This window comes from Manacus candei, unplaced genomic scaffold (genome assembly GCF_025592945.1).
Source record: "Manacus candei isolate 608988 ecotype Guabito, Panama unplaced genomic scaffold, ASM2559294v1 h1tg000014l, whole genome shotgun sequence".
NCBI lineage: Eukaryota > Metazoa > Chordata > Aves > Passeriformes > Pipridae > Manacus > Manacus candei.
Genome location: NW_026138062.1, coordinates 77,516,129 through 77,539,391, shown reverse-complemented (window position 1 = coordinate 77,539,391; position 23,263 = coordinate 77,516,129).

Below are 23,263 nucleotides of genomic sequence, written 5' to 3'. Positions count from 1 at the left end.
ATCAGATTCATCCCTGAGCCACAGTGCATGTGACTGATAGCACTTGCTTTCTCCCTTCCCTTTGCATCTTCCCTCCTTTCTACTATCTGTTCACCTCACATGAAGTAGCTGTAGGACTGACAGTGAGAAATACATCACCATATATCATCTCTGAGATCTGATCATTAAACGTGTTAAGCCACTTGCATAGAACAAGTGCAGGGGGTTGAAATTTTCCTTGTAATTTGATTTGATTTTTTTTTTGTCTGTCAAATCCCTGTAGTGCTTCCAATCTGTCTAAACTCAAGCGTGTCTCTCGACTTGAAATACTTTATTCACAGCTTTGTGCAGCAGTATAACTCAATATAACTCAGCTACTGGAATGAGTTCAGCAGACAGCCACTAAAGTGTCTGGAGCAATTCTCCTGTTGGACTTGTGAAGCATAGGGAGGGATGCTTTTGGGGTCCATACAGTGGCAGCCCATATATCTCCATATAGTCTCCTACCTATATGGAGACTATAGAAAAGATGGAGCCAGGCTTCACAGTGGTGCCTGTTGGAGACAGGAGAGGCAATGGATTTGACTTGAAACAAGAAGTTCAGAGAGGATATAAGGAGAAACTTTTTCCCCAGGAGGACAAAGAGGTGTTGGAGCAGTTGCCCAGAGCACTTGTGCAGTCTTCAGATCAAAATAAAGAAAGCCCTGAGCCACCTGGTCTGACCCTACGGCTGACCATGGTCTCAGCAGGAGTTTGGACTAGAGATCTCCAATCTGAATTATTCTATAAATCACTTCCTACTAGAAGAAAATAGAAGCAGATTTATGCACTCAGCCTTGATTAATAGGTTGAAATCTGGAATTAACGGATGGATGTTAAATAGGAGATAAAGCTTTATTGTTTAAATCACTTTATCTGACAATTCACAATTGCAACAAGCAACTATAATGATGTTGAAACAAAATAAACTTCTGTAGGCAGTGTCTGCTTGACAGAGTAAGTAATATCTTTCTTGCTCTGTAGTCCCTGCAAATGTTCTCTGTCATTTGACCTTTCCACCAGTGCTTCTGTTTTCACCTCATGCACCTCTCTCTGTGCCTTTAACACTTAAAGAACGGTACTTGCTTGTTGAACTTAATGCAGTCCAGCAACAATCTCTTCTCTGCGGAGTGCAAGTCACGAAATGTTAAAGCAGGGTGGAAAGGATGCAGCACAACAGTAGATGCCACAACAGCTTGACAGACTTCAAACCTTGAGGGCCTTGCTCCTCAAAGATTTTTTCCTTTTTAATTGGTAACAAGACTCAGTTAAAATGATATTAATCAAGAGCAGAGCAGGAATATGTTAATCTCATGTAATCCTCATTACAGTCTCTATAGTGGAGATGAGGAGAGGAATGCTGGCTGAATAATGGATGCTTTAGACTAAGATTCAGTTATGCATGGAGCTTGTAGATAAAACTTTCAAAATGGGAAATGCTTTCAAAGCTAACTGTGTTCTCTTTGAAACCTGGCCTTCTGCTTAACTAGTCAAGCTACAGGAGAACAGTGCTAGTAACTCAAAATGGTATGTTCTAATTTAATTTTAATGATAAATCAATGAAGAGCATTAACTCCTTAGAAATTCTACTGGATCTTGTGCCATTAAAAGTTGATAAGGACTCTTAACTCTTCAAAGATGAAAAAATGCTGTGTGCAAAAGTGTATTCAGTGTTAAAAATAAAATAAGGAAGAAACCGTTATGTCATAGATAGCTCTGTATTGCCTTCCATGAAAGCAATCACTTGCTCAAACATACCTGGGCACATGGCTTAAAGGCTGACCAATGTATTCATCCTTGAGAGGATGGACCTTTGCAGTTATATACAAATTCTGGTTTGGATATCTGATATAGAATATGTTTTTGGTTAAACTCTTTAATAACAAAAGACATGTACAGAAAAGAAAGGAAATACCAAAGCCAGTTCACCTGGTACACATCTTTAATGCAATCAGTCAAAAAATATTTAACATTTACAGGCATTTTTGATAGAATGTTTTTTTGCCTCTCAATCTGAATTTACCTAAAAATACTGTTTGGAAGAAATGTCTCCATAGCAATGTTTTCTAAAGTGTTTAACAACAGTTGTGCAGTGTTTAATAACAGGAGGGAGCAGCATACTTTTATTTTAATGGCAACCTCATTCAAGCCTGAGGTTTTTAAGTGCTCCCACATAAAAAAATGTTAAATAACAGCACCAAAGAAGGCACTAATATTAGCAGGATTACTGGCAGTCTCCCCTTTTGCAGCAGAAATGTGTGCTGTTTTTCTTACTATCTGGTTGATTTTCCTCCCTAGCTTGTTTTAGAATAGTTCTTCCTCCTCATTGGTTACTAAGAAACTATGTGTTTTTATCACTCAGTCATAATTCACCTGAAATAAGATTTCATTGTCACAGTGGTTGAAAGGATTCTTAATGGAGAACCTCTTCTTGGGCCAGCACTGAGACCAGCGGGAACATCGATTTCTGCTGCTTCTAAATTTTGTTGCTGTGGGTACATCTTAGGAAACTTTGCATGAGGACAACGTGTATGATAGACACAGCAGCATTCTGCTGGTGGTAGCTATCAGAGAGAGCTGTGCTTTTGCTGGCTTCACACTAGGACAGCTTTGCTTAAGCCTCACTGATGTTGTCTCATGTTAGGACAGACAATATCAGAACTACTCCTTTTAATCTCCCCTCACAGGTGGCAGACGTGACTGGGCTCTGCCAGAGAAACACAAGCACACAGGATGTTAAATTCTTTCTGTACCTCTAGTTATCCTTGCTGGTAGTACCTTCCAAAGGCAAGCTGTTGTGCTATGATGTGTGTAGCCATGGTTATTGGAAACACCTGTGACTGACTGACTGATACTGTTGAAGAAGGAGCTGTCTGTAAACACCTTCAGTTCAAAGGTTTAGGAAGAGGACTGGATCTGTGTCCTGGCCATTGCTTCTGTGAAGGGTTTGGGACAATTTGGTTGTAAGAAACACAACCCAGAATTAAAATATAGACTCTGAAAATCCCCACTGCCCATTTGCCTCAATATTCTTGAATTAGAAGTGGTGATGTTCTGTTTGCAAATTAACTTCATATGTTTTTTTTAAAAAGACTGTCAGATTTGGGTATTGGAGGCAGAACAACTTTTACAGCTATGAACTATTCTGTCATGGTCTTGCCTTGGTGACACTTGTATCCTACAGTAAAACATGATGGGATACCACATCTCTGGAGAGAGGGCCTGCCCTTCATAGGATGTAGTATTATGCTGGAAAATATGTCTACATTTCAGTTTTCATGTGAATCAGCCCACTTAAGCATATGTCTCAGTTTAAAGAGATTGGAGTGTTTTGCTAAGGAGGATGAGTTATGAGGTAGACCAAACTCTTCTCTCTCAGCAATTGCAAATTCAAAATTAAGAGGCTCCAATCAAGGAAGTATGGAAAAAGGAAGAAACAACAACCCTTTATTAAAGGATATATGTATATTGGCAAAATCAGTAACAGAACACAAAAACAACTAAGCAATAATCCTGTACCCAAAAGTCCCCTTCAGAAAGGAAGCAGTCGGATACTTCCCTGTCCTCCAGCGGGATTCTAACCACGGCCAGCAGGGGGCGCTGTGCTCGGTGTTGGCCAGCAGGGGGCGCTGTGCTCGGTGCTGGCCAGCAGGGGGCGCTGTTGGGCTCTGGCGGTCGCCGTGAGGGGCCCGGGATTGCGGGAGAAGCCGAAATGGAGATTTCCCTCCCATCAAGGAGGGGAAGGGGAAAAGGGGAAAGAAGGGCGGTTTCTTTCCCCCTAAACTCACGCTCTCTGCGGCTGGCTGTGGTCAGGACTCCCCCTTTGTTCGTGTGAGCACAAACTCTACAATGAAATCTGAGCGGATTTGGCTGGCGACAGCAGACCGTAGACAAACCGAGCCTGGAGAACAGAGAGGTGACCAGATTGAGAGCAAAATGGCTTCAGAGCTTTTCCAACACACCTTGCCCTCGTTAAGGCACAAAGTGAAGTGTTCTCTGTTTATAAGGAGAGGAGAAGAAAAACTCCTCCCCCCTCCCTGCAGTTTTTAGATGGGCTATTAGCCGGGAATGCAGGTCTGCCAGATAGTTTTTTTGTATAGTCAGTTACCCTTCCCCCTCCTCGTTCAACCTCCTTCTGTTATAGTGGGACAGGGGAAAGGAAAATTTCTGCTTGGATTTTTAGAACAAGTAAACCAATGACAGCATAATTGCAGTGTTTCAGCAGTCCCCATTATGGAAATGAAGAGCTTGCACAAGGTCACTGTATTCTCTTGCTGTACAAAAATTGGAGATTTTTTTTGCAAGGCTTCCACTTTCATCTTGAATGTTCTTTGGAAATTTGGGATCAGGGAATAGTTGTCTTTATCTTCTAGGCTACAGAAATGTGACAGGCAGCATTAGAAAGGCATCAGCTGTGTCTTCAACTTTTCCAGCACCTATAAAACTTTGAAACAGATCTTAATTTCTAAGTGGTATAGCATGAAAGTGGAAAATGGTTTCATCACTGCTCTGGGTTTTGCTGATTGCCTGTCAGTGATTTTTGCTGCTGTTTTGATATCTGAATATTAAAGTTGCCATGAGAGAGGCACGTGGTGTCTTATCTACTTAGCTGTTCTTGCATGCTGATCTTAGTATTTGTAATGGCAAGGAGCCAAAACTTTCAGATTTGATTTGGTCTTTGCTTTCTACTGCAGCAAACAAGTGGGTGGCTCTGATGAAGTGTCATGTTTTTAAAACTTGAGTGGGCAGCCAAAGAACAAGGTCCTAGGTATGCACATCAGAATAGATGATTTATATCCATATCTTTCTATCTGTACATGGATAAAATTTAACCTGTTATCTTCTTGGGGTAAATTCAACCAAGGCAACCTGAGGGATATGACTTGGAACTGAAAGACATTGCATTGGAGCTGTGCTCTCTCCAGTCATGTGTCATTTAGCATTGGCTATTTCTGCAGGCTTCAAGAAAAGCTGTAAGCTTCCTGCCACAGGTAAAAACCAGATATACTGACAAGAGAACATTATACATCTAAACACACAGTAGATTACTTACATTTGAATGAAGCGGTTTAATAGCCACCATTTCCCTTTCCTTCTGGCTTGCCTCCTTCCACACAAAAGTCAGTGGCAAAGCTTACAAAGTAAATAGGGCCAGAATTTTGTCATGACTTGCAGACATATGCTCATGCTATAGAGTTTCAAGAACAAAAAAATCTAAACCTTTCCCTTTTCTATATGAATTTTTACCTTCTAGAATTAGTCAGATGTAGCTTTCTCAGAAATCCCTGTTCAGTAGGAGAAAAAGGAGTGCAATGTCTGCCTGCTGCTTAAATTTCTGTAAGAATCTAATGTTTTTAAGCATCTATTGCCTTTGACATTATATTTTATAGATATTTTTCATGTGCAACTCCTGTTCTTTAGCCCCTTCTTCCCAACTACTCCTACCCCAAAGGAGAGATTCTGCATAACTCTTCTGCAGCAATCCAACAAAAGATTACATGCTCACAGAACAGCTTAGCAAAGCTCTGTTCTGAATTCCAGCTGTGGCCATGCCAGTAAAACGTGCTTTAAAACACTTCGTTAATAGTAGATGATGTCCTTAAAGTTTAAGTTAGTCAGTTGTGCTTCACTTAACAGTTGCATCTTATTTAATGATTTCATGGAATCAATCTTGTAAGGAAAGGGAGAGAGAGATCAGTGCAATTTTTGCAGACGTAATTATCCTCTTTAAGTTGCAAAAAAGAGAGGTGGGGTGGATCAAGATCTCTATATGCTGCTGTGAATCTGTGGTTCCTTTGAAGTAGCTGGAGTTGCAGCACTTCGGTTATAATTTCTGCTCTAAAAATCTATTTCAGCATTGGGGCTGCTCTGTTTCCACATGAGGATAAAACTTATTTCAGTTCCCTGAAGGTGATTTCCACTGTCTGGTGAATCTTGTGTGTGAGAATCTGCTCATTTCTGTTGGTGTGCCCAACCTCACACATCCTCCTTGTTGTGTTTTCTCTTGTAGGAACCATGTGAACTCTGACTTGATGACATCAGAGATAAGACAAAAAAAAGACCCATCTTTGCTTTTCTGGAATACTGAGGAGTCTAACATTATTAAATAAAATAGGGAGTGGTTCTCTCATGTCATGGGGGAGCTTGACTTGGCCACAAAAACAAGGTCTCAGCACTCAGTGACATATAACCTAAAATTTAACTGCTAATAAAAGCGGGTGTAGGGCATAGCAGTTTCTGTTTTATGACATAGATCACACACTCATACCAATGTAGGCTCCTGCACTCCACTCCAATTTAGATGGAGGGCAGGGGCCTGTGAAGTGAGATGCTGGCTCTGTTTGCACAGCTGCCATGCAGAGTCCCAGCTGCCAACCTGGCTCCTACACCTTGGCGAAGTGCAGCCTTTTACACGGTGACGGATACCTGGGTTTAGACTTCCCCCACCAAAGATTGTCTCTTTTTGGCTTCTGGTCTCCCAACACTGATCACAGAATCACAGAATATTCTGCATTAGAAGGGACCCACAAGGATCATCCAGTCCAACCCTCAGCCCTGCACAGGCCCATCCCCAAGAGTTACACCATGTGCTTGAGGGCATCATCCAAACACTCCTTGAGCTCTGTCAGCCTTGGTGCTGTGCCCACTGCCCTGGGGAGCCTGTTTCAGTGCCCAACCACCCCCTGGGGGAAGAATCTTTTTCTAATATCCAACCTACACCTCCACTGACACAACTTCAGGCCATTCCCTGGAGTCCTGTCCCTGGTCCCCGCAGAGCAGAGCTCAGGGCCTGCCCTTCCTCTGCCCCTCTCCAGGAAGTTGAAACTACAGTGAGGTCTCCCCTCCAGTCTCCTCCAGCTGAACTCACCAAGTGCCCTCAGTGTCCTCCCACAGCTTCCCCTCAAGGCTCTTTCCCATCTTCATTGCCCTCCTTTGGACACTCTCTAATGGTTTCATATCTTTTTTTATATTGTGACTTCCAAAACCACCCTAATATTGCAGGTCAGGCCACCCCAGTGCAGAGCAGAGTGGGGCAATCCACTTTCTTGCCTGGCCAGTGATGCCTCCCAGAACTCCCTTTCTTCTTTTCCAGTACACAGAGTATTATCAGAGCCAGGTAAGTGCAGCCAAGATTTCATTTATTTGGGTGGTGCTTTTGGGTAGGCTTCACACTGTGATCTGCAAAATCTGAACACAAGTTGTGGTGATTTTTTTTCTTTTTTTTTTTTTTTCCTACTTGCTGACATTCCAGGCACAATTTTTGGCAGAGGGTGCTACAGGAAAGCTATCAGAGCAGGCAGGCCATTGGTAGCAATGGGAATCAGCTGCTGAGGCAAGAGGGGGCAGAGAGATTTTAATATGATACTCATTTTCTCAGGACTAAATTGGCAGCTGTCTTTACTTTTGAAGTTTGTCTGATGACTTCGAGAATCTAGGATTGTTTTTTTTTCCTTCCTGTGGATGCTTTCCAAGGTATGTGCATGGAAGTTGTTCTGTATCTTAAGTTTGATGAATTTGTGTCTCTGTAATTGATAGCTTCCCATTTTGAGGGCCCAAGGGCAATACAATAGTACAAAGATACCAAGTTTCTCTAAATAAAAGAAAATAAATTGTATCAAATCAGTGTTGGATTTTATATCTTCTTGTGTGCAGGTGGAAAATGTACATTTACATGTCTTGCTTGTATGACAACACTAATAATGTTTCTAAGACTGCTAAGAATGAACACTGATGTTAAAAACTAGGATTTTTAGGTGGTCAGTGTACTGTGTTCATTGTTCAGGTTCCATTGGCATCTTATTTTTAAATTTTTAGGAGACTGTTGAGTTTTGGGCAAGTTTATTTTTCACTCTCTATTCAGAGTGTGGTGGACACTTTGTTCAGTGTTCTCCTTTCTTTATTTTTCCAATTTTTTAAAATATTCCTGCACGCACAAAGTAGCTGTTCATTTTAATACTTCACCTCGTATGTTTGTCATCTTATAGCAGTCATTTGTTTTGTAGAGCTGGAAACTGTGTTGGGGAAAGACATGACATGCTGACACTGTTTGGTTTGATCCCTGCAGTGCTGTGTGACGGAAGGACAATTCATGCTGCTTGGATTGGAAGAGTGCCAAGAGCAGAACATCCTCTCTGTATATCAATTAGCAAAGGGAATACTCAGTCAGATAACAGCCTTGTCTCAAAGACTTGCTTTTCTGTTTGAGGTGGGATTTGTTTTACATAATCGCTGACATTATTTGAAACCTAGCAAAGACACAAAATTTCGCCACCTGTTAGCTTTTGCCTTGCAAGTGTGAGCTTGAAAACAGCCTGGCTGGATTTCTGACTCCTGGACCTTTGCTTTGTCTTATATTTACACATAGGAGTTAAGATCTTCGGTCTGTAAAGCCTTCCCCGGTGAGATGAGTTAACTGCATCCCTGTAAAGACTTAAAAATTCACTTGGCAGTGCATTTTCTGTCCAGGTCATTCAGAGGAGAGACTACTTAGAATGTAGTGCCACCCACCCTGGGATTTCTCTGGGATGCTAAGCATGCTTTATAGAGCTTGTCTTTGAACCACAGGTGTTTGGTATGTGGCCTGTGTAGGTCAGAGTCAGAGGGATTTCTGAGTCTTCTGCTGTTGAGAATTAATGGCATAATCCTTGCTTTTTAAGAAGGTGGAATTTACAGTCTTGTCAAGGCAGGGCACATAGAAGATGACTGCCTCTGTATAAGACCATGGTGTGCCAGGGTGGGATAAAAGGGAATTTGGGTGCATGACTGAGTGGTTTGCTTGCCATTGATACCTGGGCTCGGTAAGACCTGAGAGTCTTTCACTTCTGAACAGCACCAAGCCCTCACTGGAAGCAGCATCTTTTTATTTTAGAGGTTACTCTTTTTTCTGCTATTCCTATGCTGCTCTGTTGACCATAGAGAACTTGCACAACTATGTTAGCCCCAAGGTCTGATCAGACTTTCCAAAAATGATTGGAGTAAGATTGCATGTCTCTAACAACCTGCTACCTGCTCTCTCTGTATCCCATTCCAGGGGTGGAGATAGAAGCCCTACACCTTCTCAGTGGGCTTTAGGTGAGTGTCAAGAGTATCTAAATATATTTTGCTTTTAAAATACAGAGTTCTATTGGGAGTGTCATCTGTGTAGAGGGCAAGTAGAGAGCAGAGCTGGTGGTAACTTATGGCCTAATCTCTTAAGAGAACTTTAGTTTTGACTAGACAGTGGGATGTGACTGAATCATTAGTAAGGGTTCTTGCTGGCAGTGAAAGCCTTTTATTTTGTAATGTTGTTGCTCCATTTTAGCTCTCCATCTAACCCACTGGAAAGCCTGTATTCTTTGTTTCTTGGAGAGGCTTTTTCAGTTTGTCTTGTGTAATATGTTTATATAATCTGAGTAGCTGTGGCTGCTTCTGTATCTCACAGTCTTCAGTAAGGGAAAACATCCTGACAGTGTTTCTTGCACCATTGACTTAGTGTGTCACTGTCCAAGTCTTAAAAGAATTATTTTTCTCAGAAGAACTGTGAAAGAAATATAAGGAAAACAGATCCTCAGGTAGGGCTGGACTGTGTCTGTGGTGGCGAATCAGGACATCTGGGCTTTTTCAGCCTGGAGAAGAAATGACCTAGAGAGGACCCAAGAGCATCCTGCCCATACTGATAGGGAGGTTTTCAAGGAGATGGAGCCAGACTCTTTACAGCAGCACATAGCAGGAGGGTGAGAGATGGGCAGAATTTGAAATGGGTGGTTCAGATATGAGAAAAAGCTATTCTGCCCTCAAGGACAGTGAGGTGGAGCACTTACCCAGAGTGTTTGTGCGGTCTACAGCCTTGGAGGGTTTAGACCTCTTTAGATCAAGCCCCGAGCAATGTCATCTGATCCTACAGCTGACCCTTTTCTGGTTGATGTTGGTACCTCTTGAGGTCCCTCACAAAGTGAATTATCCAATGCTCTTCTTAGTCACAGACTTTCTAAAGGCAGCATAAAGAGGCCCATGCTTTATCTTGTGGTTTATCTGTCATATTTTTTATATTGATTCTGAATATATAGTTCTCTGCTTCCCAGTTAATTAAATGTTGTTAATAAATCAATAAGCCACTTGGATCCTGATTCGATTTAAGTCACATGAGCTGAGCTTTTCCTTTTTCTTGCAACAGTCACTTTCATCTTTATCACTGCATTTTTACTGAGTGATGGGACCCCAAGCGGTTTAGTACTTTTTGATGTTTCTATTCACACAGTTTTTTACAGTGAACATCCCCAAAACAGTAAGAGGATGATAAGTTTTGGAAGATAAACTAGACTACTGAACTTTTAATGACAGGAAGGCTTGCACAGAATAGGAACAGTAGATGTCTGCAAACAAATCCACTTTTTTCCCCATTTTTGTCCTCATAGGAGGGAATCTTTCTCTCGGTTCAGTTACCTAGTAGTGGCTCTCAAGTGCTGCAAATGTTACAATGTGAGGGCACAAAGGGACAGAACTTTCTTCCTGTTCTTCATAGGATTGTCCCAGTCTAGATTGATGCTGTAGAGTCCAATTTAATGACTGTGTCTGATTCTCTTTTCTGCTTCTGTTGTCTCTCCTCTGGGCAAGTTTGACCCATCCCTTGAGCCAATTTACAAGTGAAAAAGAGACCTTTTTTCTGTAGTGATCAGCTGTATTTCTCCTAAAGGACTATGACACCGAGATATATAATTCCTATACCATCTATCAAAGCAGTGTTTCAGTTTTTATGAAACAGTTTTTTCTCAGGTTAGTTTTTTCCAAGAAAAACCCCCACCTATTTTATTTTTAAAGGCATTTTAGAATGAAAAAATCTGTTCATAAAGATATTTCCAATCTCCCACTAGGGAATTTTGAAAAGTTGAGTTTTGCTGTTATTGCCCTATGGTGAGGCTTTTTCATGCTATTTTTAACTCTTTCACTTTAATTTTTGTGTGTCATTTTTTCTATTGGTTAGTGCAATGTGGGTTTTATTGCTTTGAAACTAGACTTTTGCTACGGTCTGAAACAGTTGATGTAAACTGAAATTATGTCCCCACTCAGTTAACAGCTGTAATTTTATTTTAGACTTCATATCACAAAATCTTTGCAGGGTTGCATAGGGAATGTTTATCTTCCAGGAGCTATATTTTCATATGGATATGCCTTATATACTTGTAGTCAAAATAGTTCTTCATGAAGTCAAAATTAACGTAACATTTGGAGTAGTTTGTTTAGGCATTCACAGCTATAACATTTGCACAATACTCATATTCCAAAGTGAGGAATAGTGTAACTTCCTCTTGACCAAAATAACTTTTCTGATTTTTTCAATCTGAGTTGAGGGGCTTGCATAACTATCATCCACTAACATATAGTTGTACTTTAATACTTTCCTATTTTTAGTGGGTGAAATCACAGGTTAAAAGATTTACTGAATTTTTAATGGTGTTTTTCTTAAATAATTGAAAATCACAACACTGGTCTGCAAAAAGGGGTGAGCCTCAGGTTTGTTACTGCCATGGCTTCTGATTTTCAAGCCTTTAGGGCTAAAACATCTTCCATACTGAAACTGAGATTCCTACATGGTCTGTACATGAGGAGAAAGAAAAATACTAAATTTTGTGAGTCTTTCAGTGAATACCTGAGTTGGTAGTGTTCTGTTCAGTGCAGATCACCTGTGCCAGCCTATTTAGCCTGAGGGTCAAACATACCATTTCAAAAAAGGGGACAGGGCTCTCAATCAATACCTCATGGCCAACTGGCTGCCCTGCTATGCTCCCTGGGTCTGATCTTTCTCCCATTCATGTCTCTAAGAAAATTCCCAATGACTTGAAGATCAACCCCCTTATGTGGAGTTCTTTCTCATTCTTAGCTAGAACACATATTGAGCCTCTTAAAAGGATTTTACTGGGGTTTGTTGATTTGTTTTGTCTGTGGTTGTTTTTTTTTTATTTTTTATTTTTTATTTTATTCCAACAACCATGGTTAAGCAGGAATTCTTATATGCAGATCCATCAAAAGGGATTAATTTCCCTTTCAAGAGTGGAATACAAGAGATCTGCTCTGAATGCATCCTTTTCATAGGAAGGGCAAAACTGTAGCACAGGCCACTGCTCTGAAGTTAGAAGAACACAATGCTGCAATTTTTTCATCTGTAAATGAATAATGGAGCTGAAAACATTTCACAGTAAGGTTTAGGAATGTAGATGACTAGAAAAAGATGTAAATATAAGATCATCAAGAAGTCTCCTTTGAGAGGTTGTCTCTGCAGTTTGCTAGGGATGTACATTCAGTCTGGTGGCCATGACTGTATCTTGCTGCCATTACACTTAAAAGTCATCTTGCATTGTATAAAGAGGAGCCCTGCCTAAGAAGGAGCCCTGCCTAACCCTGCAGGGCCTGTTTTAATTCCTGAGCCAAGCAGCTACTTGTTTTTGGCTGTGGAGCTGCTTAGTGCGGAGGTGTTTCAGTCCCGGTTAACAGGGTGAGCATTTTCCATGGGCAGTTTGACAGCTCCCTATATCCCTATGTTCTGCTGTCTTTGCCCAGTTACTCTTCCCTCCTCCATACATTCTGCTTGGAAGTATTTTTATTATTTGTACCAGTCCACCACTTTTCTCACGTTATTGCACGTTGCCAACAAGCAGCACGCTGCCAAATGAGCTAGCTGCAAAGGGAAACATATGGAAAACCACATGAAAACAGGGGGAATAATCTGTAGACCACAGCTTTAACAACAGTACTGACAACATGTACTGTCTCAAAGATTTTGTGAAGTAGCTGCTTTTACTGGGGAGTGATCAGCTTGGAATAAATTAAATTCTTGGAGCAGTGACCAGACTCTTAGCATGCAGATGCCTTAATTTGCTCCTTTGTTTAGCTGAACTCAGCAAAATGCCTGTCTACAGTTCATAAATCAGCAAGTTCATTGTATTAGGCTTTGAAGGAATTAAAAGAATTTCTTAATTCTTTTAGTATTAAAATGCATTCTACTTAACAATGTGTTTCAGAAAATGCCCTTTGAATATTCAGTTGATCCATCTTGAGGTAGAACCCAGGTGATCACTGGAAATGCAGGAGTTAGAAAACTTAAGGTCGAAAGTACTCATATCCATATTTACTTTTCTTTTTCGGTGGGAAATAAATACCCAACTCATGGCAATCTGTAATGGCTTGAGAGCCCCAAAATCGATTCCCGAGTCCAAGCCCCCTCCCACATCTCAGCCCAGTGTGAGATGGGTCTTCCAGACACCACACAAGACTCAAAATGGGGGGAAAGGATTATATTACAATGACTGTGCTCTGTACAAATGAATATTATAATACATTACACACACAATCTCAACTATCTCTACTATGATAAAGCAGTATTTACAATGGATCAAATCTCTTCTCTCTCCAAATAAAAGTCCAGGAGGGAAGAAGGAAGAGATCCTTTCCACTCTCAGAGCAGCAGTGTCTCTAGAGCAGCAGGCTATCTCTCTCTCTCTCCCATGCAGCAGCTGTAGCTGGATCTCTGCCAGTGCACACGAGGGAGGCCTCCAAGCCCCTCTCGGCCCTTCGACTCCAGGTGAGGGTCTTTTCTTCCATGGGCTGCGTTTACCAGGACAAAGGGCGCTTCACCACATCATATCAATGAAGTGCAGAAGCCTTCGTGACGGTCCTTATCTTCAGGGGATTCAAGCCCCCTTTGCAGAGCTCCTGTGCTCTGTCTCAAAGCAGTGGGGGGGCAAAGCCCTCCTCTGCATTTCTTTGGCCGTCTCAGTCCAGCTCCAGGACGCCTGAGCTGGAAAAACCCTCCCAATTTCTCAGCTACAGATACTTAGTCCAGTCTAACACTGTTCCAAGTCCCTGTAGCCCCCCAGTCCCCAGTGGGCTCTGGGCCCCTCAGCTCGTGGCTTTCACAACATGGCCACTCTCCAACAACAACTACCACTACAACTATCCCTCTTTTCCGCTCTGGGTGATATGTTTATATTTTGCAGAAGTGCTCATTGACTCAACCCCAAGGGAAAACCTCCCCTGGGGGTTTACCATTTTATAACTTCAGGGGGAAAACTTCCCCCCCCCCCCACAATCCCAGTTTTAGAAAGTCATGCAGCCTGCAGGCTGTTTAAATCAAAATCAATCTCTTTGTAGTCAAACTTAATGAGTTTCCGATTTATTCCTCTCTCCTCTTCTTCAACTGACATAGTCATTTAGAGATACACAGAAAGTGATGAAAATGCAATTCATGGCAGCTAAATATTAGGTGGATTTTATTATTTTTTTTCCTTTTTTACCTTTTTTTAAAAAATGTTTGTTTGTCAGTCTATTTTTTTTTGGTTTCACTTTTTGATTGGAATTAGGATGCCCTGGATGTGACTTTTGTATAATAGCTTCAAAAATGTCTTTTCCATGACTACATTGGTACAAAGTATTGCTTACTGGCATCTATTCCCCTATTTTTTAATTAAAATTTAATTAAATAACCTCAGAAATTCTATTTCTAGTTTCTCTCCACCTATTAAGCTTGCTTAAAAGTTAGGTAAATGTAGCTGAGGGAAACACTACTACAGGTACTCTGTTGGCAAGATCAATTTACTAGAAACTGTCCAAGGCTGAATGGCCAATTTTTTTTTTTTAAAGATCTATTAATCTTTTTTTTCCTCTTCTTTTTTTTATATCGATAAACAAAGAGTAGAAAAAACACCAACTTGCAATGCTTTTTTTTAATAATGGATGAAGAGTGAGCTAGCAATGTTGGAGTATATAACCTATCAACTGGTGGGTAATCAATGAATATCTTGTAGCCAAGTTTATTTTGTTTGCTCCACAAACTTGTAGGAGATGATGCTGTCAGAGACTGAAATGTTTGATGATTTATGCATTCTAGGAGACTTTTGCAGGCTTTTGACTTGCATTATACCTCTGATGAGCAATCTGGCCCCTCCCTCCCTCCAGTGCTGAAGGTGTGAAGCCCCGAAAAGGCAAGAGCTGAGCTTGCAGGCTCTTGACCTTTGATGAGCAACTGAAGGGGCAGGACCTCTGATGGCCCATAGGAGCCCATCCCCCCCCTCTGGCAGTCGGGAAAAGGGCAGGAACCAGGGTAGGTACAGCAGCTCTTGCACAGGGCCCAGGGAGAGATCGGAGGCTCGAGGCATGGCCCGTGACACTGACCATGGATATAATAACTCATAACTTCTTGGAGTGTGGGGGCTCCCCTCCTTCACCCCCGGCGGATCAAGGCCACCACTTCAACTGACAGACATGGAAGCTGCAACTACCAAGTTCCATCGCTGGACCCCGTGGGCGGTGACTATAGACATCTGTCCATTCTCAGCTTTTCTTTCCCTTACTCTCCCTTGCTCTTATCCTGCCTTTCTCTCCCCTATGCATTTTCTTCCCCCCCCCCAAAGGTTATCTCTGTGTCACACTGTTGTATGACAGCACCCAAACTGCTAGCATGCCTGTTGATACAGAATTGTTAAAATAAACCTTGCCAGTATATGTTTTCAGACACTGATTATCCAGTGTCGTTTCACTCTAATCCACCCCAAGGGAATTATTGATAAAAACCTGGGTTACCCCTCTCCCTTTTTCCGGGGCGGGTTGTAAGAGATACCTACTAAATTCTTCAGAAAGGAAAAATTTAAGTTGGACAACTTAGTGGCTAGGATGTTTTTTTTTCAAATCCGTCTTCAGCTAGACCTTCCTTAATGGCATGTTGGGACCTCCAACCATCTTCCCTGTAGTTTGTGTAATGCCTCTGTTTTACTCTGGAATTTCAGAATGAGAAAGACTTGTCTCTGAATTAACCAAATTAAAAATTATTTAGGAATTAATGCTTTAGCAAATGTTGTATTATGATTGAAGCCCAAATAAATTTACAACTTAGTGTTTCTTTAGTTATGTTTTTAGATAAAAGGTAATGCACTCAATAGAAGTTGAAATCATGAGGCTGCTCTTAAGCTTTGTACCTGCAGAAACTCAGTTGACTGGGGGTGTGGGGAGTGGATGGGAATGGAAAAATGGTGTGATGCAAAAAGGTAACAAAAGAAAATCGCTGATGTGCCAGTCATGGTGCCAGCTCAAAAAAAAGAAACAGCTTTAGTTGTCAAGTTGCTTTTCAATGCAAAGTTCAAACATTGGAGATAGCTGATAAAAATGGCTAAAACCCAATTATACAAGAGAAAATGGAGAAGTCATATTTGGCTGGCACTGAGAGTTTCATGCAGGTCAGTGCTCTGACCTTTCCTGTTTCCAGTAAACATCAACAACCTAGATGTGGGAAATAAACTAATTGAATTTGCTGATGCCACCAAATAAAAAATTGAGGTCACTACTGAACAGCAGGTAAAATTCAAAACTGATTTAGGTCTGCTGGTTAAGGGGTCTTAAAGAAAGCAAATGAAATTGTGTGTCTACAAGTGGAATGCAATACACATTTAGCTTCAAAATAAATTCATGAATACGAATTAACGGGATTGAACTAGAGTGGGAGAAAATTGAAAATGACTTTGGAGTAATAGCTCATGCACAGTGCTGTCAGGCCATATGACAGGGTGGTGGTAAGCCTTGGAATGTCAAAGAGAATATCTCTTAAACTTCTTTGGCATTTAAATAAGAGCATCAAGAGAATAAGATGCAGCACAGTGCAATGGTGACTAACCTTTCCTTCCTTGTCTGCTGGAAAGACTTTGTGAGCAGGACGGTGTCTAAGAACCTAAAGAATAAAGGAAAACCACCCTAGATATTCATTACTGGGGAAAAAGGAAAACCCCTGTATTTAATACACGGAGTTACGTGGAGGACAGTTCCTCCATGAGTCACTATTGGAGACACTCATGGAGGGACGGAGTGAAATTTATTCTCCCATTTATAAAGGTCCTAAACTGTGGAAACTGATTGCTTTAATTGAAGCCATCATCATTCTGCTCATACAGAAACCCTAGATTTTCAGTAATTTTCTATGAACAGTCATCTGAAAAATATTCTGTTTCTTGGAGACCTGAATGCTGCAGCACATCTGGTTTTATGCACCTAATATTTCCTTTATCTGCATTTTGTTGTGCAGTATCACAGCAGAGCAGAACTCTTGAGTTGAGTTCTGTTCTAAACAAGAGAAAACAACGTTCCTCTGCTCCTACTGCACTCTGACAACCTGTTTCTGTCAGAGCATGGCATGGCACGGCACTGGCACTTCTTAATATATGGTTGCTTGGTTTGGCACAGCACTGGCACTTAATATATGCTTGCTTGGTTTGGGGGATTTTTGTGCAATAATGTGCTGCAGTTTATAAAAGTCACAAAACTTCTTTGGTTGCTTATCACTATGCCTTGCTCTCCTCATCAACACAATGACCTCTGCCATTGAATTAATTTTCATGTTAAAAGTAATTTAGATTTTTGCCCCTACTGCTTCAATTAGAAAGTTTTACCAGAATATAATTTCTCTAGGAGCTAGAAGTTTTCTTCAAGTGCTAGTGCAATTCTGGTAGCTTATTCTATTGTCAGAAATGTCTCAAGCTTATCTATTAAATCAAACATTTATTTCTTCTTTTCCTTTCTATTTGCTTGTCCAGTGATATTTGCTTTAGTGCCTTTATCATCACAGCAGATTCAAACTGCTCCCTTAACCTTCGTTATGGGAGTAATGTTATGGGAGTAACTCCCTTATGGAAGTAAATGAGAGATTAAATCTCCTTTCCACTCTGTTTCTTTGCACCTTTCTGGTTTCTTCTGTGAGCATGAGAGGTTGGGTGGCTGGAACTTCAGGCACTGCTGCAGGTGGGGTTCCCCAGTGTATTGTGCAACAGGCAACTTCTTTTCCTATCTCTGAGATAACCATGAGATAGTTGACAAGATCTCATTTGTTTGTCATCACTGCAGCAGATCAAACACTACAGGAAGAGCTGTGAAATGCTGGATTTTTTTCCATTTGACAAGTTACTGCTGTTTTGCTGAAGTTTGTGGTGACATCATGACCTTAAATAATTCTGTTTCAGTCCTTGTGATAATCCTGTCTATTGTGTGCAATGTTGATCACGCAGCTTCATCTCACAAAATGCTTCTTGTTTTGGTGCCCAGGTCCCATGTTAGTGGAAAAATTAAAAAATACAATCTCTCCATCTCTCTCTCTCTCTGATGTTCACCACCTCTTACAGGTCTGGAATTCCTGGAATTCAGCATACAGGGTTTCTGAGCCTCCTGTATTTCTGGGGCAGATTTGCATCAATGGTTTAGGCTTACCAAGGATCACTTTTCCATGTGGTCTGCAAGCATTAAGACACAGTGGCTGTCTTTTGCCATTGTATCATAAAGAAGGAGGATGGAGGTCACTGAGTTTTAAGAAAGGAGGGAACTGATATCTATCATATCCTCTAGTACCTGCCAGCAATGCACTTTACAAACTGTCAGATTCAAAGATTATGTGGTGTTGTGAGAGGTAGTTGTGAATTTTCAGCATTGTTGTTTCCATGCAGAGCTTCAGAAGTATTTCAGTTGGAGCTTTTAGCAGAAGAAATATCACGGGCTGTACATCTTGTTCCTCACATCCCCAAATTTTCTTAATCTGAACAGTTTAAGCTCAGATTGTGTATGCAATGTTCATCTCTTACCACAGTGAATGGAATCAAATGTTTGTATTGCTGATGAACAACTAAGGTGTGGCTGTTTTGAAATAAATTCTGTGGATCAAAGACATATAGAATAAGTAACAGGCTCTTAAACTCTGGTAATTCGTTAGCCCTTTGGGGTATGGTAGGGCTAATGAATTACCTGCCAGTAATTACCTTTGGCAAGCACAAAAGATTGGAGCTGTTGTTCCGAAGTCTCATAGTTGAACCTTGGCTCCAGTCAGTGGCTCAGGGTCTTCTGTTTAATATGCGTCAGAATAATACATTACATTTTGGAAGCCTTTGCAGAATATCCTTTCCAACTCTTAATCACTTGTTTTATTTTAACCCCAGCTATGGAAAGGGTTTCATTGCTATTTCCTGAAACTACCTTAGGTTTCACCATTGTTTACATGATAGTTTAACCTTTAATTGAATTTTAAATGCCAGTGGCTCCATCTGACACGATCTCCAATGGCAATCTTTAAAGCGCAGTCTAGTCTTGCAGATATGAGGAAAAATTCTAATTTATAAACAAGAAAGTGTCTTTTGGTCATATAGGAGAATGAAAGTCAGTTATGTAGAGGAAGTAATTAAACTCAGCATGTCAGAGAAAATCTAGTTGCTCTCTGTCTGGTCTTTGCCAAAAATATTTCTCTTTATTATGCTTACTTGCTCTTTCCCCTCCATCTCCAGGTATTTCTATTTAGATAGGCAAATCCAGAGGCTGACTGGCTTTTCCATCTCCATAGTGAACAGTAAACTAATCCAAGTTTGTGTGTAACATGATAAGAGCCATTCACCAGCTATCTCTGATACATGATTTGTAAAATTAACTGTTCAGTCATATTTTATGAACTTTTACTTTGGACATTTGTCATGTTTATCCATAATAAGGGAATAATAGTAGGGAAGGCCTATCTTTCTACTCCTGTCCCATCTTCTCTATGCTCATTTGCAGTTGTGAACTGGGGAAACCCTCTCTTGGAGAAATGAGGGAGAGTTGCAGCAGGTACTGTGAAGCAAAATGAAACCAGAAACATCTTGCTCCTTTAGAAATAAAAAATTCAAACCCACCTAGGAGATGTAAAACCTAGGATAGAAAACCTAGAATGCTAGTTGCTATTGAGGGATTAAAGGCTTAAGAATCTTTCCTGTTGAATCAGTACATGGCATAGCCATATGATTATAAAACAATCTAGGTAAAGCTGCTTTGATCTGTAACGAACTCTGGGATTATTTTACACGTGCCTTTCAATTTCTGCATCCTCCATTACCTCACTAATATATTATATAGATGTATTCAGTAATTTTGTTGACATAGTAAACCTGACCAAGACTGAGATGGGTAATGCAACACCCTCTACCTGTGCAGCCCTTCCTGTGCCCCAGGGCACAAGGAATAAGTGGATTCTCTATTTATATTCTTCGAGATACTTTGTGAGTTTGAAATGGACTGCTGGGCCAGCAAACTATGAGCCTGCAATAATACTTCCCTGTAGAAGAGTATTAACTTTTCCAGGAATCTAAGAGTTGGTCTTTTTTTCATTAAAACTACTTGGTTTGCTCTCTTTGACTGCTGACACTGCAGTGTTTACTCTATCCATTAAGTACAAGGGGAAGCTCAGCTGGTGTTTGTTAATATAATAAAGGGAAATAGTGCAACTATCCCTATCCATCACTCCTCCTCCTGGGACGGATCCACTAAGCATGAGTTTTATGAGTGATAATTTCTCTCTTGCAGGTAATTGTGTTCTAAAGTACCAGTCACATGTAAGTTCCTGTAGCTCTTTTTCTGTGGATTATTATTCTTTTTTCTTACAGTGAAGTGTGCCATGCCCAGAGGTGTGAAATATGCAGTATGAAAGCAAATTAATGCTTAAACTGAGTGTTAAGATTACAGTACCTCTTGCATTATGAACTGTTTTTTAATTCACCTCGGAACAGCTGCAAATGTAGTTTTACACAAATGCATTTGTTTTTTGCTGTAGAGCCAGTAAAAGTAATTTCATTCCAAATGTTCTTGGACTACTATTAAGGAATGCTGCTTGCAAAGAATACTTGGAAGTACTAATAAAAAAATGAGAGATGATAGTTTAAAGGATTAGATTGTGTGTGTGTTTATAGGTATTAATTCAGATTTGCTGCTGGGTGTAAATGTATTCCTTGCTAACCTTATGAGAACTGCATTAATTCCCTTTAAAATACACGGGCATTGCAAGATGAAAGATGTTTGCTGCTCAGTATTTCCTTCTTGGAGAAGGTTCAGAACCTTTCAGTCAGAGTGGAATTTCTCAGGACTGTGTCCTATGCCTGCGCATAGACAGGGACCCTTGGAGCCAGCAAAAATTCTACATCTGTATCTTAAGTGCAAAATATGTCCTTAGTGTTTGGGTTTTTCATTTGACCTACATAACTCTGAATTCTGAGGTTCTAGACTGACATTTTTTGAGATAAAACCTGCCTTTTGTCTATAATAATGATCCAAACAGGGCTTGTTGTATAACAACCCTTTTGTCCATAATAATGATCCAAGGCTTGTTCTCCACGAAGTTGCTTACACTGTCTCTATGACCTAAATGTCTACCTCGTATTAGCCTTATTAGCCACCAGGGTGCTTGTAACAAATATGGATAGAGCCTTTCCCAAATCTTCGTTCACGAAGCCCAGCTATGATGACCTAAATAGAGGCTCTGCAGATGGTCTCAAATCTGTGAGCTCACCCACACCCCTGCCCTGAGAAAATTGCTTAAAAACAATTGAAATAATTCTATGTGTTCAGTTCATGAGGAATTAGGGAGTGGGGGAACCACATATAAGTGTATTCTATACTGTCTTTTAGCTTTAACAGCTCATTTGGTTGGATTTGAGTTTTATTTTTCTTTATACTCGTCACTTTTTAAACTTTCTTCTGGCACTTTGTTCAATTGCTACTTTATACACACCAATTTATATATTAAGAAATTTTACATTCTTTCTCCAGTTTCTGTGAGCAAATAAATGCTGTTGAGTTGATGCTTAAACCATTCTGGATGAGACATTTGTCAAAGCTTTAATTATTTCAAGAAGAATAACCTCTGTTGGCTCCATACGCTCCAAGAGGCAAAGAGGGCTTGGGAAAAGCAGCTGTTTTTTCTCTTATATACCTCAAGATATATGGGTAACAAAACTCAGCCTCAGTAGAAATCCTATTTCTGAGGTCCAAGATAAAACCATGGGCAACAGAGTAGCTGTTAGTTTTGTATAGTGGTCGTTGTACAGTTTATTCTGTGAAAGCTGCACTGTTGCTGCTCCTCAGAAGTTTTCCAGGAGTTTCTTTGAAATTTTCTGTATTTCGTTCCTGCTATTTTTATCACTGATAATTGTGTAAAAGGCTACTAACAGGTTACTCATGGCAGTTGCCTTTTTTTTTTTTTGAGGAATCTAGGGGTTTTATCCACTAAAAATGCTACACATGAATTTCCCCCCCTTTTTTTCCCCCAGTCTTATACGTGATATCTTTTATTTCAAATGCAGCTGAGCATGATCTTTTATTTTGAATCTACTCTGAGGAAGAATTTACTTTTAATAGCTCTAGCAAAGAAAATGATGAGGCATTCATCCAACAAGCAGAATATAAAATAGACATATTTCAACTCAAACCATTCTTTTTCAAGTCCAGTGTCAAAATTGAAACAGTGGGTTCTCTTACAGCAACCCATGTTTTCTTTTGCAGTCATAAATACCATTGCTTTGGAACCTTTTCAATTCTCCAACTCCATAAAAATGAAGAAAGGAGACAATTTAAACTGGTGTTGTATTCGTAAAACAAATATGAATTGTAGTGCTCCTGGGTTATCTTATCAGTAATGTATCTCCTTCACACATTACAAAGCTCCAAAATATTTTAACTGTGTTCAAATAGATGTGAAAATGTTTCTAGATAAACAGAAAGGCCAATGTCAAATGTCCTCCTGCAGGTTGTAAATAATGAGTGAAAACATTATTTGCAAAATAAATATACAAAGTATGTAAAGTTTTCTCCTTGGCCTGTTTGAGGTGGTACCAAGAAAAATCAGAAATACTTACCAGGGAAAGTTATTTGATGTAACTGATGTTATTAAAACTTCAAGAATTCTTCTGATAACAATTATTCAAGTACTGGGGGATATGTAGTTTTTAAAATGTGGTATGGAGTAGGGTTTTTAGGAATGGTACTCTATTTTCAAGGGAATTTTGAGTTGTTGGTAGTTCTCATGAAAAGAAACCAGTCAAACTGGATAGTACCAAGCCTTTGTAGGTCTAGACTGAAAAACTGTCTGAATATCTGTCAAAAATATGGTGGGTCTGTGTGTTAAGACATAGCAGAGTTATCTGCCCCTGGTGGAGTTCTCTAAGCAAGGTATGCAGTACATGATATTAGTGATGTTGTGTGATTAAAATTTAGTAACTCTAAATTTGCTTTGTTCTCTGAAAAAAATATAAACCTGATGAAGAAAGTTGGTAGGGCAAAATAATGTCTGCTTCAGGTTTTCTATAGTATTATGAAAAGAATTATCTGCCTATAATTTTAGAATTGAACTGATGACACCAATTTAGTTCACTAGTCTAAATCAAATTCTTTCTCTGAAACACAAAAACAGTTTTTCAAAACAAAGATCAATCCAGATGGGTTAACTTTGTGT